At 40.7% G+C, this 19,407-nt stretch overlaps 1 protein-coding gene across 10 annotated transcripts in view; it reads left to right on the top strand.

Annotated features, from left to right (window-relative positions):
- FHIT (fragile histidine triad diadenosine triphosphatase) overlaps window positions 1-15,885 on the top strand; it is a 1,415,554-nt gene extending 1,399,669 nt beyond the window's left edge. For all 10 annotated transcript variants that reach the window (XM_058726336.1, XM_058726335.1, XM_058726337.1 and 7 more), the window contains one exon: window positions 15,577-15,885. The gene's annotated coding sequence lies outside the window, so the exon portion shown is untranslated. The remainder of the gene's footprint in view (window positions 1-15,576) is intronic.
- Window positions 15,886-19,407: the final 3,522 nt, after the last annotated feature.

Consider the following 19,407-nt stretch of genomic DNA (forward strand, 5'->3'; position numbering starts at 1 on the left):
TGTTCCTTCTATCCCGACTCTCTCGAGAGTTTTTATTAAGAAGGGATGTTGAATTTTGTCAAATGCTTTTTCTGTATCGATTGACAGGATCATATGGTTCTTATCTTTTCCTTTATTAATGTGATGTATCACATTGATTGATTTGTGAATATTGAACCAGCCCTGCAGCCCAGGAATGAATCCCATTTGATCATGGTGAATAATTCTTTTTATATGCTGTTGAATCTGATTTGCTAGTATCTTGTTGAGAATTTTTACATCCATATTCATCAGGGATATTGGCCTGTAGTTCTCTTTTTTTCTGGGTCTTTGTCTGGTTTGGGAATCAGAGTAATGCTGGCTTCATAGAATGAGTTCGGAAGTTTTCCTTCCCTTTCTATTTCTTGGAATAGCTTGAGAAGGATAGGTATTATCTCTGCTTTAAGTGTCTGGTAGAATTCCCCAGGGAAGCCATCTGGTCCTGGACTCTTATTTGTTGGGAGATTTTTGATAACTGATTCAATTTCTTTGCTGGTTATGGGTCTGCTCAAATTTTGTATTTCTTCCTGTTTGAGTTTTGGAAGTGTGTGGGTGCTTAGGAATTTGTCCATTTCTTCCAGGTTGTCCAGTTTATTGGCATATAATTTTTCATAGTATTCCCTGATAATTGCTTGTATTTCTGAGAGATTGGTTGTAATAATTCCATTTTCATTCATGATTTTATCTATTTGGGTCATCTCCCTTTCCTTTTTGAGAAGCCTGGCTAGAGGGTTATCAATTTTGTTTATTTTTTCAAAAAACCAACTCTTAGTTTCATTGATCTGCTCTACTGTTTTTTTAGATTCTATATTGTTTATTTCTGCTCTGATCTTTATTATTTCTTTTCTTCTGCTGGGTTTGGGGTGTCTTTGCTGTTCTACTTCTATTTCCTTTAGGTATGCTGTTAGATTTTGTATTTGGGATTTTTCTTGTTTCTTGAGATAGGCCTGGATTGCAATGTATTTTCCTCTCAGGACTGCCTTTGCTGCATCCCAAAGCATTTGGATTGTTGTATTTTCATTTTCATTTGTTTCCGTATATTTTTACATTTCTTCTCTAATTGCCTGGTTGACCTACTCATTCTTTAGTAGGATGTTCTTTAACCTCCATGCTTTTGGAGGTTTTCCAGACTTTTTCCTGTAGTTGATTTCAAGTTACATAGCATTGTGGTCTGAAAGTGTGCATGGTACAATCTCAATTCTTGTATACTTATGAAGGGCTGTTTTGTGACACAGTATGTGATCTATCTTGGAGAATGTTCCATGTGCACTCAAGAAGAAAGTATATTCTGGTGCTTTGGGATGCAGAGTTCTAAATTTATTTGTCAAGTTCATCTGATCCAATTTATCATTCAGGGCCCTTGTTTCTTTATTCTCTGTCTAGATGTTCTATCCATTGCTATAAGTGGAGTATTAAAGTCTCCTGTAATCACCACATTCTTATCAATACTGTTGCTTATATTTGTGATTGTTTTATATACTTGGTGGCTACTGAATTCGATGCATAGACATTTATAATTGTTAGCTCTTCCTGATGGATAGACCCTGTAATTATTATATAATGCCCTTCTTCGTCTCTTGTTACATCCTTTAATTTAAAGTCTAGTTTGTCTGATATAAGTATGGCTACTCCAGCTTTCTTTTGACTTCCAGTAGCATGATAGATAGTTCTCCATCCCCTCACTTTCAATCTGAAGGTGTCCTCAGGTCTAAAATGATAAAATGAGTCTCTTGTAGACAGCAAATAGATGGGTCTTGGGGTTTTTTTGGTTTTTTTGTTTGTTTGTTTGTTTTTTGTTTTATTTTTTATCCATTCTGATACCCTATGTCTTTTGGTTGGAGCATTTAGTCCATTAACATTCAGTGTCATTATTGAAAGGTATGGGTTTAGGGACGCCTGGGTGGCTCAGTCAGCTAAGCATCCGACTTCGGCTCAGGTCATGATCTCATGGTCCGTGAGTTCGAGCCCTGCGTCGGGCTCTGTGCTGACCGCTCAGAGCCTGGAGCCTGCTTCAGATTCTGTGTCTCCCTCTCTCTGACCCTCCCCCGTTCATACTCTGTCTCTCTCTGTCTCAAAAATAAATAAACGTTAAAAAAAATTTAAAAAAAAAAGAAAGATATGGGTTTAGAGTCATTGTGATGTCTGTAGGTTTCATGCTTGTAGTGATGTCTCTTGTATTTTGTGGTCCTTGCAACATTTCACTCACAGAATCCGCCTTAGGATCTCTTTTAGGGCTGGTTTAGTGGTGATGAATTCCTTCAGTTTTTATTTGGGAAAACCTTTCTCTCTCCTTCTATTCTGAATTATAGACTTTTTGGGTAGAGGATTCTTGGCTGCATATTTTTTTTGTTCATCACATTGAAGATTTACTGCCATTCCTTTGTGGCCTGCCAAGTTTCAGTAGATAGGTCTGCTATTACCTTTATGTGTCTACCTTTGTATGTTAGGGCCCACTTATCCCTAGCTACTTTCAGAATTCTCTCTTTATCCTTGTATTTTGCCAGTTTCAATATGATATGTCGTGCCAAAGATCGATTCAAGTTATGTCTGAAAGGAGTTCTCTGTGCCTCTTGGGTTTCAATGCCTGTTTCCTTCCCCAGATCAGGGAAGTTCTCAGCTATGATTTGTTCAAGTGCAGCTTCAGCCCCTTTCTCTCTCTCTCTTCCTCTTCTGGAATGCCTATGATATGGATATTGTTCCATTTGATTGCACCACTTAGATCTCTAATTCTCCCCTCAAGCTCCTGGATATTTTTATCTCTCTTTTTCTCAGCTTCTTCTTTTTCCATAATTTTATCTTCTAATTCACCTATTCTCTCCTCTGTGTCTTCAATCCATGCTGTGGCCACTTCCATTTTATTTTGCACCTCATTTATAGCATTTTTTAAATTCATCATGACTATTTTTTAGTCCCTTGATCTCTGTAGCAATAGATTCTCTGCTGTCCTCTATGCTTTTTTCAAGCCCAGCGATTAGTTTTGTGACTATTATTCTAAATTCTTGTTCTGTTATCTTGTTTAAGTCGGTTTTGATCAATTAGTTAGGTGTCGCTACTTCCTGGAATTCTTTTGAGGATAATTCTTTCATTTCATAATTATGTCTATTTTTCTGTCCCTTATGTGTTTTAAAAGCTTGTTGTGTGCTCTGCACCTGTGAGCACTGCTATATTACTGCTCTATCTTTTTTCTAGCTTTCCCATTTTCTTCCTAGTAGATTCAGTCTCTTTTCCTCCCAGGCCCTGGTGTTTAAAGTCCTTTGGCTTCTTTGTTTGAGAGACATGGGACATATGGTTTCCCCCTACTTCTCTGCCATGTTGGCCCTTCCCTCTAAACTTTTTTTTAAGTTTTTTTAATTTATTTTGAGAGAGAGAGAGCACACAGGGGAGGGTTAGACAAAGAGAATCCCAAGAAGACTCCACAGATTGTCAGTGTGGAGCCCAAAGTGGGGCTCAAACTCACAATCCGTGACGTCATGACCTAAGCTGAAATCAGAAGTCAGACACTAAAGTTAGCCACTGTCTTAGCATGAGCTACTAAAATACCACAGACTGGGTGGCATAACCAATAGAAATTTATGTTTCACAAGTTCTGGCAGCTGTGTGATCAGGGTGCCAGCACTGATGAGTTCTGGTAAGAACCTTCTTCCTGTCTTGTTGATGGCTGTCTTCTCACTATGTTCTCACATGGAGGAGAGAGAACAAGTTTTAGTCTCTTACTCTTCTTATAAGGTCATAGGGGCCCTTAATCCTCATGACCTCACCTAAACCTGATTACCTTCCAAAGGCTCTACCGCCTATTACTATCACATTGAAGTTTAGGGCTTCAATGTACGAATTTTGGAGGGACACAAACATTCAGTCCATAACAGCCACACAGTTAGAAAATGAAAAAAAATTTGAAGTTAGCTTATACAGGTTTCCCCACTATCTCTAAGTACAGTGTTCCTTTGAAACCTTTTGTAAGCTGAAATGGTGTAAAGCAAAGAAGCAATTACCATTAACTTATTATATGGAAAACTTTGTGAGCATTCCCAGACCCAAAAATAAACTCTCTTAGGCTTTTTTAGACACATCACTTCAGGACACATTTTGCTAATGGATGCACAAAATAAATGGAGATAAAGCACAGATGCTCACAGACACAGGTCAAGGCCATAGTGGCTTGATGCTGAGATGCTGAGTGTAGTTCCCTGAGAAGGAGCTTGGTGGGCTGCTCTCCCTGCTTGGGGTATTCATTGCAAAACACATGCTGAACACAATTTTTGCTTTTTTTCCTTTTTCACAAAAGCAAAAATCCAATTCATATTTCTTTTAGCAAAAACAGGTACTAATGTAGGTCTTCTGTCAAAGTGAAGTGGTGGAAAGAGAATTTTCAAAAAGCAGGGGATACTTGTATTAATATCAGAAATCAAATGCCTAGGAATAAAGATATGGAAGCTTCTAGACAAAAAACTAGAAAGTATTAGTAAGAGGCATTTAAAAAAAATAATTAAATAAATGGAGAGATGAATGACTCAATTTCATAAAGACTCAATTCAAATTGACCTGTAAATTCAACGTAACTCAGACCAAAATGACCATAGGCTATTTTTGGTGGTAGTGGTGGTGGTGGCGAAAATTTACAAGTTAATTATGCTTGTGGAAATGTAGCCAGAGACTATTAAAAAACAACTTAGATGCAGAGAAGGGCTTATTCTACAGGATATCAACTTATTACAAGGCTACAAAAGTAAAAGAGCAAGGTATCAATGTAAGGATAAGTAGACAGATGGAGCAAAATACAAAGCCCAGATCCAGGCATATATGAACACTTGATTTATGTTTAAAATGAAGTCACAGAGCTGTGTGGAAAAGAAAATCTTTCCAATAAAATACTCTGGGCAAAGTGGATATCCATTTAGAAAACCAATGAAACTATACCCTACCTCACACCTTCTTCAAAAGTCAATTCCAGGTGGGTTATACTTCAAAATTGGAAGTATAAAACAATAAAGCATTTAGAGGATAATATAGGAGACTATCTTCATGATCATGCTATAGAGAGAGACTTTTTAAATAGAACACAAAAAGCATTATCATAAAAACAAGATTGATAAGTTGGACTACCTTAAAATAAATTCTGTTTATCAGAAGACACCATTGAGAGAGAGAAAAAGCAAGACACAGAATAGGGGAAGGTATTTGCCACATATGTAACCAACAAAGGACCAGCACCCCGGAGATTTTTTTTAAAGAAGAAAAAAGAAACTTTACAAATCATTAAGAAAAAGTCAACATCCCAATAGAAAATACAAAAAGATTGAAACAGGCACTTTGGAAAGGTATCAAAATGGCCAATAATCTTTAGCCATCAGGAAAGTGTAAACTTAAAACACAATGAACTATCACTATACACCCACAATAGTCAAAAGTTTGCAAGAATGATATCAAGTGTTTGCAAGAATGTGGAGCAACAAAAACACAAAAGAACACATATATGTGTGCACATTCACATAAAGTTCAAAAACAGGCAAAAGTAAATTATAGTGTTTACAGATACAGTTATTCAGAGGATGAAATTATAAGGGAAAGCAGGGAAGCAATCACCATAAAATCAGTCCAGTGGTTTACCTTATGGGGAAGGCAGGAAAGGGGTGGTTATTGGGAACGGAAATGGGGGGTGGCTTGTGGGAGGGTGGAGGCAATGTTCTAGTCCTTGCCATTGCTGGTGGCAAGACGTGTTTGTTTTGTATTAATTCTATAAGCTGTGCGTGTATGTATACGTGTGTGTGTGTGTGTGTGTATGTATGTATGTATGTATAGCACATTTATATATACCTTTTGCATTTTTCTGTATACGTTATATTTCATCCTAAGAAGGACTAAAAATAAATCAGATAAAAATTTTAAAGATAAAAGGAAGGAAGAGATTGACTTTAACATACAGTCTAATTGCTGGCTGGATATCCAATTATTCCATAATAGACTTAAACAGAAAAGAATAATTGTTGCATGTAATCCTTACAGACACTCTGCTCCTACATCAGAGAGTCTATTCTCCTCCTCTTGGCCATCTCCCTGAATTTAAGAGGCCACACTGACCAACAAGATCATGATTTGAGGAACTAAGTAATGGAGATCACCAGAGAGAAGACATGTTATTATTAATGATTCTTAACAATACCACTCATGGAACACTTATTATGGACAAGTTATACCAAGCACTTTACAGGGTTTATTTCAGTTAAATCCCACAGCAACCATGGACATTGTCCTGATTTTCAGATGTGGAAATGGAGGCTTATGACCACTATGGATCTTGCCCAAGGACTCTTAGGTTATACACAGAGAGCCAGGGTTCAAGTGCAGGCAGTCTGACTCTGGAGCCCACACTTACTTTCACAGTAAAATTGGTGGGTCTCTGTTTAGAAACATCCTCCCCTCCCCCACTTACACCCTAGCTAACTAACAATAAAAATTATACAATGAAGCTGAGGCTTAAGACACCGCTTACTCTTGCTTCTTCACTAACTTCAAGAAAGGAGCCAGATTTGACGATTTCTGTGCTAGGGGTCTTTTTATCCACTTGTCACAACTCTGCTAAAGAGTACTGTCACGTTTCTCTATGCAGCCATAGTTACAGACTGAGTATTTTCCTAAAAGCCAAAATTGCATTTGGTGAGGAGTGAATCAAAGCTAATCAACCTTGGACCATAATGTATTAGATGTTCCATTCCTGGGATCAATGAGGATTCCCAATGTCTCCATTCAAGACCTTTCAGTTAGGGTTTCCTCTCAAGATAGGGTTTTCACCAAGAGTCTGAAATTAACTCTTGGATTTCAAAACACTGAAAAGCTTGTTGAGAGATTGAAGCAGAAAATAGGATGGGGTGCGGCAGACACTGGAATTTGGAACTGCCAATCTCATCCACTGGCCACAGTCTGGGCATGTTACCCCACTCAGCTTAGTAGAGTTGTTCTCTACCCTTTGGTGTCTCTACATAGAGAAGCCCTTGAAGGGGTGATGCATATTTGAGATTACTGGCAGTCATCCTGATCACCATTTGGAGAACTGTAATGCAGGAGAAGCCCCTACCCTTCACAGTTAAAAGGTCAGTAATTATGTCACTTTTCCCCAGAAGCTTATTGGAACTGGGGTTTCCTTACTTGCCATCAAGAGCCCTGGCTCAATAGGAGCACAGACTGCTTCCTAGAGGACCCTCTTAACCTTGAGGTTCTAGGACTCAATCACCAACTGTTTATTGAGATCCCATTTTGAGCCAAACACTGAGGCATAGGAGGTGAAGTGTATCCCTACCTTTGAGGAAATGATGGTGACTCCAAAGCAGTAAGACTGATTCAAGAACATGCAAGCATGTAACTGAGTTCTGTGCAAGTCAGCAGTACAATGTCAACAGTACCTGTGACCAAATTGATTTCTCTACCTTATCCCACCATAAAGTAGTTGACTCTGTGTCACTTGTGCCTAACCCCCATGCCCACACACAATTACATGCCCTCCAAAGAGCCACCCCATGGTCTAGGATTAGCCAATCAATTTTAATGCGTATTTAAGAGATTTTTCAAAGTGTGTGAGTCAGTGCGTAAAATGATAGATCATGTAATAATTAAAGCATTAAAAGAACCCAATTGAGGATTCTCTTTCTGCCAGCAGATATCTTTAGGTCAAGAAGGTCTATAAAAACTGGCAGATCATTTCCATTCCTTTAAGACAGGTAAAAATGGCTTAGAATGTAATTAGATGTTCTTAGCAATTTTCCCTCTGCTAAAGCTCTACATCTTGTTCCAATGAGGCCCACAAAAAGTTTAGAACTGTTGGCACTTTAAGCTGCAAACTGACAGTGTGGTATTGCCTTGAAGAAGTGAAAGCCCATGATATTGCTTGAATTATTTTTTAATTAGAAATGATTAGCTAGAGTTAGAGCTATAGAAAGAGGCAGCTTTCTCACAGACAGAAGCCTATCTTGGCACTGTTGAGCTCTAGGCTGCTCTTAGATCGCTACCCCACTCTCTTATCCAATCTCTCTGGTGGCTCCACAGATTCCAGAGTTATCAACTTGGAACAAGGAATATGCCTACCATAGCAAAATCAGCATTTATCTCTGACACCCCTATCAAAGTCCTGCTTTATTACTCTCTTCTCAAGGATCTGTTATCTCTCCAGGCAATTTTTTCTTTTAAGGTGGAAGATCTTGTGTGTGGTTAATTTTAATTTCTTTAATCCTTTAAAAGAATGAGACTTGATGGAAATGCAATGTAGTGCAAAAATTTTAAAGGAAAGTATTTTCAGTCAAACCTAACACCTTCCCCTCATTCTGGGTAAGCTTTTGTGATATTACAGTTAAAAATATAACTTCTGTTGACTATGACTCTTAAAATACCTATCAATACCCGCAAACTCACCCAAGAATGAATATATTGAAATAGGAAATGAGTTGAGATTACAGTCCTTTAATCCTTTGATTTCTGTTCAGGTCATGATCTCAGTTCCTGAGTTCTAGCCCCATGTTGGGATCTACGCAGATAGCACAGAGCCTGTTTGGGATTTTCTCTCTCTCTCTCTCTCTCTCCCTCCCTCCCTGCACCTCCCCTGTTCATGTGCTTGCACTCTCTCTCTCTCTCTCAATAAACTTAAAAAAAATTAATACTATGTTATATTTAACCCAGTATATCCAAATATTATCATTGTAATATTTTCATAATATAAAAAAATGATTGAGCTATTTTACATTCCTTTTTTAGAGTAAGTCTTTGAAACCTAGGAGATATTTTGTATTTTCTGCACATCTCAAGTCACATTTTTTGATGCCCATTAGCCATATGTGGCTAGTGGCTACCATATTGGCCCCTGCAGTTGTGAAGAGGTTGAGCTCTGGAAGTAAGCACATCTGGTCCCAATCTTGTACTTACTATGTGACACTTTCCCAGCTGAAAAACTAGGGTTATGATACCTACCTCATGGGGCTGAGGTGAAGACTAAATTTGGTTTCTATACATAAGACCGGACACCCCTTATCACAATAGCTGACTGATAGGTGCTCAGGACAGATGTCTTTCCCTTTCCACCCTGGGGAGGGGGAGGGGGAGAAGCTGCTGAGCACAGCCTTCAGGGCCTCTTTCCTCACTCCAATTGAACTTGTTGTGCAGGTGCCTCTGTTTCCACTGTCTGCCATGATAGGGGAGGCCTCTGGTAGGATGGAGTGGGGAAGAAGGCAGGCTCCTGGCTTGAATCTTGTTCCCTAGACCACCTGACGGGGCTTTGGAGATTGGGTGAATGTTCTTACCCTCTTGCCAGGCACATTTATATGCCCGGCAAGGAATCCCTTTGCTGAAGAAAAAAAAATTCTCAAGTCCTAAAAGTGAGCAATTAGCTATCTCTTCTATCAGTGGGACAGTCAGCTTTCATGTCCCTAGTGAAAAAACCAGAGACTCTGTGCATCTTTGGGCTAGAAGGGAGTCAAATCTACTGTTTTACAAAGGAAGGAACAGTGTTTCCAGAGAGCAGATATAACTTGTCTAGGCACACAGAGTGACAATACAAGCTTAAAACTGGACCCTTATTATTTGAAGCCTCTGTCTGTATACACATAGATGTTTATTTTTGAGAGAGAAAGAGAGCACAATCTGGGAAGGGACAGAGAGAGAGGGGGAGACACAGAATCTGAAGCAGACTCCAGGTTCCCAGCTGTCAGCTCCAAGCCCAATGCGGAGCTCAAATCCACAAACCGCAAGATCATGACCTGAGCCAAAGCTGGATGCTTAACCCACTGAGCCACCCAGGTGCCCCTGTATCTGAATACAGTAGAGATAGATCTGTAGAGATTTCCCTGTATGAACTGCTGACATCTTTGCATGGAAATGTTCTCTGTGTTTTCTTGCTAGTTTTCAACTTTTCAGTTTTTGGTCCCACGTAGAACTTGAATATAATTCAAGTTAGTCTCCTTGCAGTTGTGGATAGGTGAAGCACACTGTAACTTATTTAACCATCACCTTCATTCTCAAAATACAGCATTAAAGATTTCTTTTTCTTTTCTTTTTTTTTTTTTTTATGAAAGGCTCCGTTCCACGTAATAGATTTTTATCCATTAGCCTAAGGAGTTTGGGAGGATTGTAATCTAAACTCAAACACAATGCACAAGTAACAGAGTTATATCAACATCAGTACCTTTTAAACAGCAGAGAACAAAAAAATATAATAACCCCATTAGGTTGCTAAATGTGCTGAACCCTGACAAATTCTCTATGTGATGATCCTGGAGTATTTGTCTATAATCCCTCAGCAAATACACCTTTTATTCAACCACAGAGTTGTACACACTCCAGACACAAGTGCCATTAATTAAATAACACACTCAGCAAACTCTCAGAGCCATTAATTATCAAAGGTAGCCTGCTCCATACTTGGCTCTAAAATTCTGTTATAACAGGAGAGCAGGAATAGAGCGAAGGAATATGCTGTAGGAAGGTCACCCTCCAAAGCATGATAAGAAGAAGCTGTCAGACAAAGTAAATGACAAAGCATGTGTACCTTTTAGCTTTCCTTTTGCCCCTGTGGAGAGTTTGAAAGAAGGGAAAGTATTTCACATTGTAGGGAGTTTCTTCCTCAAAATTAGTTTCTCTCATGAAAGACGCAAGTAAATATAAAGTAATCCTTTTTCATTTCAACTGAGTCTCTGGGAAAAGTAATATCAGCTGAAGATTTAGAGACAAATAAAGCCTGTTCTTCATAAGCTCCCTCAGAATGAGAAAGCCTTTTAAGGAGACTCTCCTCGTTACAGATGCAGGGGAGGGGATGGAAAAGGGACAAACGTACAAGACAGAGGCCTCAATGGTTTCAAGTGGGACAACAGGAAAATGCTCAACGAGTACCATGAATTTTCCAGCAGCGGGATTACTGTGTTCTGCCCCCTCACTCCCACCATCAAGCCTCAAAGCCTTCCCAGCTCCACTTGCCAGGAGGCAGTGGGATAAAGGAAGTGCTGAGCCCTGCGGGGTCTCCGTAAATCACTCACAGCTACAAGCTTGGCCAGTGTCTTTCTTGTGTGTTTGTGGTTCTTAGTGTTTGATTTATCCCTTCAAAGAGAAAAGTGACAATGCTGAGTCTATGGCCACTCTATAAAGGACAGCCAGTGAACCGCATCTCCCCTCCTGTGCGGGACTGGCCACACGCTGCCTGGAGCTGCTCTCTGTACCCTCAAGGACTTACGAACACAGGCCTTGGGGATGGCCCCCGTTTAAGGGGAAGTCAAGTCACACCTTCTCATTGCAGAAAGTTGTTATTAATCAGCCTATGTGGCACACCACAGAGGGATGGTTTTGAGTTAGGAAACTTGGTGTGAGGTCACCCTGCTCAGGAGTCTATCCTCACACCGCTGGGTTTCTGGCCACTGTGCTTGGGGGTAACCCCTTCTATCTCAAGATGGAGGAATAATTGCATTGCCTGAGAGTTAACTAATCAAAGTGGCTTTCTGTTCTTGCCATTCCCTGCACCCCCCCCCAGCTTCACCTTTACCCACTTACTCTAAGAGATTGCCACCAGCAGCTTTTGTCGTCCAATTTATGAGACCAGTTTATTAAAAAAAGCTGAAAAGCAGAGGTCAGAGGTGCCTGCCCGTAGAAAATTGCTCCTCTTGTTTTTGGTGTGAGCGGAATGACTTTCTATGCCTGTGTCTCTAGTCTGCTAGGAACTAAGAAGTACTTTTAAAAGAAGAAACCTGTTACAGAGGAATTTTATGTTGGTGTCTCAAGGCTTTGTTTTGCTGGTGTGTGTGATTACTTTGCCTTAAAACCACTTCTGTGGCATCCCTGGTATGGATGCAAAACAGGTCATTTTATTTAACTTCATGGGCAAAAACCACTACCTTTGAAGGACAACACTTGCCCAGTATGTGTGGCCCTGCTGAGAGTGCAGCAGGCAACTTGAGGAGAAGTTGGATGTTCGCATCTGAAATCTACTGAAACTTGTCTCCAGCATCTGATTTGCCTGGAGGCATTTGCAGCGTTTTACAGGAGCACACTTTGGAACTGAATCAGAAAGGAAATAGGGTTGGAATTCTTTGCTTTCACAGTCCATGAGTTTTCCCCAGAGGTTCAAGCCACACTTCAGACCCATTAGATCAGAATCATGGGGGCGGGAGTGGGGGGGGTTGGGGATAAGATAGAGGCATGTCTATTTTTAGACTTTCCCAGGTGATTCCAGTGAATAGCAAATTGAGAAACATGATCTTCAAGAAACAGAAGGAAGGTGTGTGGAGTTTTTGTGGCTCCATATGTTCCTTTGCATTGTGTCAGATTAACTGTGGCCAGCTCCCTTCCAGGTTCACCTACAGAAGAGAGAGACTTTGATCTGTTTTCTTAGCTGCAAAGCAGAAATTCCTCCTCTGGGCCCATCAGAGTGTAGGCAGGATAGAGTAAGAGGTAGAAACCTCCTTCACTGACACACTGGTCAAAAGATGTTTCCTTGAATGCACTCAGAGGTTGGCTGGATCTGTTGAATTTTGTGCAGAAAAACTTTATGGAGCCTGATGACACCTGTGTGTTCAAAGAGAAGTCAGTATGGTTCCGTTCATAACCCAGGGGAATCCCTTTGGTACCTCTGCTTCTCACTATATCATGACAACAAAATGCAGATTAACTTACAAGCCTTCCCCAAATTGTCCAGGGAGAGATGGAAGAGAATATTACAGCACACACCATGTGGTCAACCTTACTCAAAACTTAATCTTTCTCCATCAGGCAGCTTTAACTCCCTTCCAAATTTGAAGCTCCTCTTTCTAAAAACCTCTTCAACTGTCCAGAGTCACAATGCCTGCCTTCTACCTTTATTCCCTACCCTGCAAAATAAACCTCTGATAGGAACTTTATAATACTCTCTATTATCTCTCAAGTATGGCCTTGCGGGGAATGGGGACATTCTCAGTTCATCTGCCACTAGATTAGAGATGTAGAAATATTTGAAAAGCACACATTCATGGCAACCAGTCAAACTTCACATATTCTGGGCTCATGCTCTCTGATCTTGGAACTCCAGAAGCCCACATTTTCAGGACTGGTTGCCTGGCACCCAATTATCTATTGCATTGCTGCATCCTGTGCAATGTGTTTCCCCACATGGGTGGGAAGTGCCTTGAGGTTACCATTATTCACCTCCTTGCACTTCTTCAGGGTCTTACTCACACTTCGATAAGTAAATATGTTGATATACCCAAGCAGCATTGAAAAATACCACTGTCTAAAGGTAATATTGAAGGGTACTAGGCACACGAAGGGCACATACTATACGACATCCCACCAGAATATGGGAAGATGAGTACCTTGTCCAAATACACCCTCTCCAACAATGAGACTGAATCTCTGTGTAGCTAAGCACCTGACATTCACTTGCTTTCCAACGCAATCCAGAGAATAAAAAATGATAATGACTATAATAGAGGCTATTGTTAGTGTTTACAGTGCCCTAGGCTCTGCTTGAAGGGCTTTGTGTGTATTAACTGACTCAGTCCTCTCCCTACCCAGGCCAGACATGTTTTGGTCTGCCTACAGACACACAGCCAGCTGGTCATGAGGCTGGACTTCAGACCGAAGCCTCCTCAAAGCCCAACATGTTCACTCATTGTGGTCCGGCAGGAGAAGCAAACTCTGTCTCCCACAAGCTTCCAGGCTAATTGAAGAAAAGGAACTGCTGAACACAGAGCTTTCAGAAGCTAGGCACATGGTTTGGATGCCAGAGCTGTGTGAGGGATGTGTTACAGAAGCATTGTAAGTAGAAAGCCTGCTCAGGTACAGATAGAGGCTTCCGCGAAGATTCAAAAATTACAGGGTTGGTATCTGGGAGGGCGGTTGCAGCAAATAACATGGGGCCACAACGTTCAAGACCAAAAATAAAGCTGAGGGAAACTTCTCCTAGGACATAAATCTGCCCTAGACAGGTGAGGCGGAGAAAAGAAAGGGCACATCCATTTTCAGGCCTGCACAGGTGCCTCTGACTCAAAGTCAATAATTGTTCAAGGACAAGGGCAATGATGAATGATCGGGAGATGACCTGTATGTCCAGACAAGATGGGTGGTGCTGGGCACAATAGAGAATGATCCCAATATCATAGAGATGAGACAGGCCCCCATCTTTAGAGTTGGGGGACTACAAACTGAATGGTACATACACCCCACTTTCCACCCCTCACACACATCAGTAAATGTGGGGGGCAGTGGATCCTGAGCTCAAATGTGAAGGCTGAAGCAGAAGTGATTAGGCTTCTATGTTCTGGGTCCTGGAAGGAATGAGGTGTAATTCCAAAGGGATGCCCTGTTTGCCCTTTGCTCTCTGACCTTGTTATGTACTTATAGGCAAAGTATAATGTTAGACTCACTAAAAACTCTCTTCATGTGCCAGGTAGGGCTGAACAAGCCCATATTGGGGATACCCTTAAACTCACTACACACTGGACCTAGCAGAAAGCTGAGTCTTTGCAGCTCAGCCACCCAGGTCTGTGTCTGCAATGTTGCACACAAAGCCATCCAATTAGCAGACCAATAGCAAACAGTAAGTGAAAAGCGATGTCAATCTACACCGAAGTCTATCGAAAACATCAAAGGGAAGTCCATCTGTGCTTCTCAACAAAGTTCCTCGAAACTCCTTCCTACATCACGTACACGGTAGCTGCCCCAAACATATCCCAGGACCCTTTATTTCAGTCTTCCCCCAATATTATGGAATCTAGCCTATAAAATCCTCATCTTTCCTCTGCCCTTTTCTCTTTCCTATAACTGTGTGCCTTTTCCGGTGTCTTCCAAGCTAGTAGTCTTACCTTGCCCAGCTCCTGACCACCCTCATTCAGTGATACCAATAATTAAGGCCCAGAAGCCAAAGCTTCAACAGGTTCTCCTTTGGGGTGGAGGGAGAATGCCAGAGCTATGAAACATATTTCTATGATACAGGGATTCTCTTCTAAGATTAACCCCGTTTCCTATTTTATGAGTAGAAATGATTTGTTTTAGTTCTACCCAAATCCTTAACGTAACTTAGCCTTGAAGCAAAACTAATTCTGCCTGCTACACACTAGCTCAATAATTCCCCAAGTCTCAGACTCTTATGGAGAGCTCGTTAAAAAGCACAGATTCTTGGGCCTCTCGCTAGACCTGCTGAGTCAGAATGTGGTGGACAGACTTGAGAAATCTGTGTTTTTAACAAGTACACCAGGTAATTCTGAAACATTTATGTTTGAAAATCTATTCTTACCTAATTAATAGAGGTCTGAATTGGCTTCATTTGTATGTAAGTCTTGTGTCTGTAAAATAGATTCTTAAGAGACCATGTAGCTGACCTCTGGGACATGAGTGTGGGCTGTGAACAGAAAATGTGGGGATCCAGGGAATATAGGCATCAGCAAGGTTGGGATCCAACTATTTCACACATTCTGCCCACATCTCTATGGTTTCTTGTAAATTGTTAGTGGCAATCTAACAGATTAGCAGTAAGCAAACTTACATTTTGTTTATTGCCATAACTCAAAAAAAGCTATTGGTTCTAACTAAATGTCTGTTTTTATGTTCTGTCATCTCCAGGTGCGAAAGTAACTTGAACAAATCCCAAGGCATACGGAAATGGGCCTCGTTCTCTAGGACTCTGCGGCATTGGAAATGAAGCTAAGCAGACTTTATTACATCCTACAATTCTGCAACCTTTTGTGAAGCATTTTATTCCACTTGTGGAAGCCATCGGGGTTATGTTTCAATCACCATGACTGACAGGCTAACTTCAAAACAACAGCATCGGCAGCCCTTCCATATTTCCTGGGCTATGCACTTGGAATAGAACCTTTTCTAAATTGTCCCTTGGCCTGGATGGAAATAAAATGGTGGTTAAAATATTTATCTTGTGCGTTGGGTAACTTAAAAATTGATATTTTGGGGCCTCTGAAAGGCATAACTGAGGAAGTCGATCTTTTAGAACTACCATGCCTCCTGTAACCAAAGGTTTGTTAAAGCTGAGATAAGATTTGGAGAGTTTCCATTTTGGTAGCGAACAAAACAGAACAAGAAACACATAACCTTTCCTCGGTTGTATTCTCTTCCTGCCTTGGGTGCAGAGAGGCAGAGCTGAAAGAGCTTAGGATGGCAAAATGGGCTTCAAGAAACTAATAAACATGTACTGAGGTGATCAGACACGTTGGACTGGCTATTTGAGTGCTAGGAATGTAACGAAAGGGAATGGAAAAGCTCTTGATGTTGGTTGAGGAAGAACGCCTCTTGCCCATAATAGTCAATTTTTTTAAGCAAAGATGACAGATGACAGAAGGGCATTCTTTCCTTCCAATGGTAGATTAATAAAAGGGGAGATTTGGGTTTATAAAGAAAAATAAAACACAGCAATGGCACTGCTATAAAGTACCACAGAAAGCCTCCTTGAGAATCTCTTGGCTTATAGGCTACTCCCTGACCCCAACACCATCATCGATATATGGCATATTAGTTTTCTATGAGTCCTGCAACAAATTACCACAAACTGGGTGGCCTAAAACAATAGAAATGTGTCCCCTTACAGTTGTAGAGTTCCGAAGTCCCAAATACAGCGAGCCCTGCTCCCTCCAGACTCTCTGGGGGGAATCTCTCCTAGCTGCTGGTGACTGCTGGCAAAACTTTGGAGTTCCTTGACATCATCCCAACCTCTGCCTCTGCTTCACCTTCCTCCTCTTCTCTGTCTCCTTTGTGTATCTCTTGTAAAGACTCTTGTCACTGGATTAAGGGCCCACTCAAATAATCCAGAATTATATTCTCATGGTCTTAATACCCTTAACTTAATTATATCTGCAAAGGCACTTCTTTCAAAATAGGAAAGCATTTATAGATTCCAGGGATTTGACAAGGACCTATCTTGTGAGGGGAGGGCACCATCCAACCCATTCCTTAGGACATTTGGTCTTTGACTGTTTCTTATCTAGTATAAGCCAATAGACTGAGTATGACAACACATCTTCTTTCAAACCTTCTTACATGTCTTTGCAAAAGCCCTATTTATTGACAATCATTTGGCACTGTCTTTGTGAGATAAAGCCACTCATTCACAAGTGTAGTCTGAGATGCTTCTTTCTTAGCTGAAAGGAAAAAGCACTGCAATCTGAATAGGATGTGTTCAGAAGATAAAATACCAGTGAGGGAAGATGGCAAGTACTGGTGATTTCCCTGAGCTCAAGCGTTGATGATTTGTGGTCCAAAGAAGAGCCCTAAAAATGCCAATTCTTCTTATCCCCAGAAGGTCAGACACCGACTCCATCTCAATTTTAATAGCAAATGTCACCAGAAGGCCTGGCCCTGCCTTTCGGGCTAATTCCACATTTTACTCATCAGCTTTCAATCAAAGAAGTGAATAAACACGTAGTCACTGATGAAAGAGTTGAGTCATACTATAAGCCTACTAGCAGTTTTGTTTTCCATTTTGTCTATCCAGTTAAAACCCTAGAGGAGCCTCATCTCTGCCCTTCCTCCCATGAATTTCCTCAATTCAGCATCTTCCTATAACTCTGCCATGGTTTGGAGGCTGTGGAGGCTAAGGGTGTAGAAGGCCAGACCTAAAGCTCTATTTCCTTGCCAGTCCCATGAACCCATGCCAAATTGGAAGGCATGATAACCCACTAAGAACTGTCTCCAGGGTGCCTGGATGGCTCAGTCAGTTAAGCATCTGACTTCAGCTCAGGTTATGATCACAAAGTCTGTGAGTTCAAGCCCCACGTCAGGCTCTATGCTGACAGTTTGGAGCTTGGTGCCTCCTACAGATTCTGTGTCTCCCTTGCTCTCTGTCCCTCCCCTGCTCATGCTCTATCTCTGTCTCTCAAAAATAATCATTAAAAAAAAATAAAAAAGAACGGTCTCCAGTGCCTTTTAAGAGATGTTTCAAGAACTAACAAAGCCTACTGATACAAATATGGGAAAAACCAACTATTACCCCATCTGCTAAAGTGGGTCTGGTCTGTATGTAGAGAATTCAAAAGGCAAGAACCATGTCCCTGGAAGTAGCCTTCTTTTTCTCTCTCATTTCTTCTTGTGCACAAAAACCCACTAGATTTTTGCTCAAGAGCTGGTAAAATGCTAATTTTATGGTTAATGATGGATAAATACGTGTACATTGGAGTCAATTTCCATTATGCTTCTCAGACAAAAGCACAAAGACACACTCTGTAATGACACCATTCTGGAGAAAAATGTCTCCTATGTATCTTTGTGTGCTCACTTTTCAAACTCTAGGCCCACTCCTTATCTTTACTGTTCCATCTACAATCAAATTCCAAATTGCAGAAGTTACTCTTTTTGGTAAGGAGCTTAAAAGGAGCTTTCCCCATGATTGTCTCCATCACAGCTGACCCAAAGTTATGGAGTAATACTTCTTAAACCCCATCAATTCTTTGTGTGTTTGTTTGTTTTGAGAGAGAGAAAAAGAGAGCGAGCAAGCAGGGGAAAGAGGCAGAAAGAGAGAGAGAATCCCAAGCAGGCTCCATGCTGACATGGGGCTCAATCCCATGACCCTGGGATCACTACCTGAGCTGAAATCAGGAGCCACCCAGGTGGCCCACAATCCCATCAATTCTTTCAGATAGTGAGAAGGAGCTGTGTGTCTCATAAAACAGAAACCTCTTCCATCCATCCCTCTCTGTATCCAAGCTTGAAACTTAGTACCTACTTCCTCCAGTGGTCTACAGCTATTGGGTATAACTGCCCAAGAGACTGGTAAAAGAAACAAACAAACTTTTCTTGTATATTTATTGTAGATACATTTGCAAATTATATTTTATTTAATCCATACGAGATCCCTGTACAATATATATGGAAATTTGTTTCAGAAAGGTTAGGTAACCTGATCAAGGTCACAAAGTTGGTAATAGGTCGATTTGGGAACTCAAGTCTTACTTCCAAAGCCTAGATTTTTTGGAGATTCATCAATAGTGAAGAGCTCTCAGCACATTTAATAAGTACCATTCCCAGTTTCTCTCCTGAACTATCAAGTTGGTACATTGGTCCTTTGTACTGATGTTCAAAGCAAAGGGATAGTTAAGGAAAGGCAGGGAATATTTAAACATTCTCAAGGTTAGAGCATCCCTTTAATCATGTAAATGAAAGCAACCAATGACATTTCTATAACTTAATAATATACAGGAAGAGCATTACTAAAAATGCTTACTCTGACTGTGAGGCAAATGTGTTAACCAAAAGGTTAATGATTACCTATCCTAGAAAGAGAACAATGTAAAAATAATTAACATATAATTACTTACAGGGATTGAAACCTCATCAGTCCTACTTGCAATAACCACCACCACCAACTCTCAAACATGGTCACACGGTTGCAGTTCATTTCATTTCTGAAAACATCTGACCAACTATACTATGCATCAAATTGAAGGC

This window comes from Neofelis nebulosa, chromosome 4, assembly GCF_028018385.1.
Source record: "Neofelis nebulosa isolate mNeoNeb1 chromosome 4, mNeoNeb1.pri, whole genome shotgun sequence".
NCBI classification, from domain to species: domain Eukaryota; kingdom Metazoa; phylum Chordata; class Mammalia; order Carnivora; family Felidae; genus Neofelis; species Neofelis nebulosa.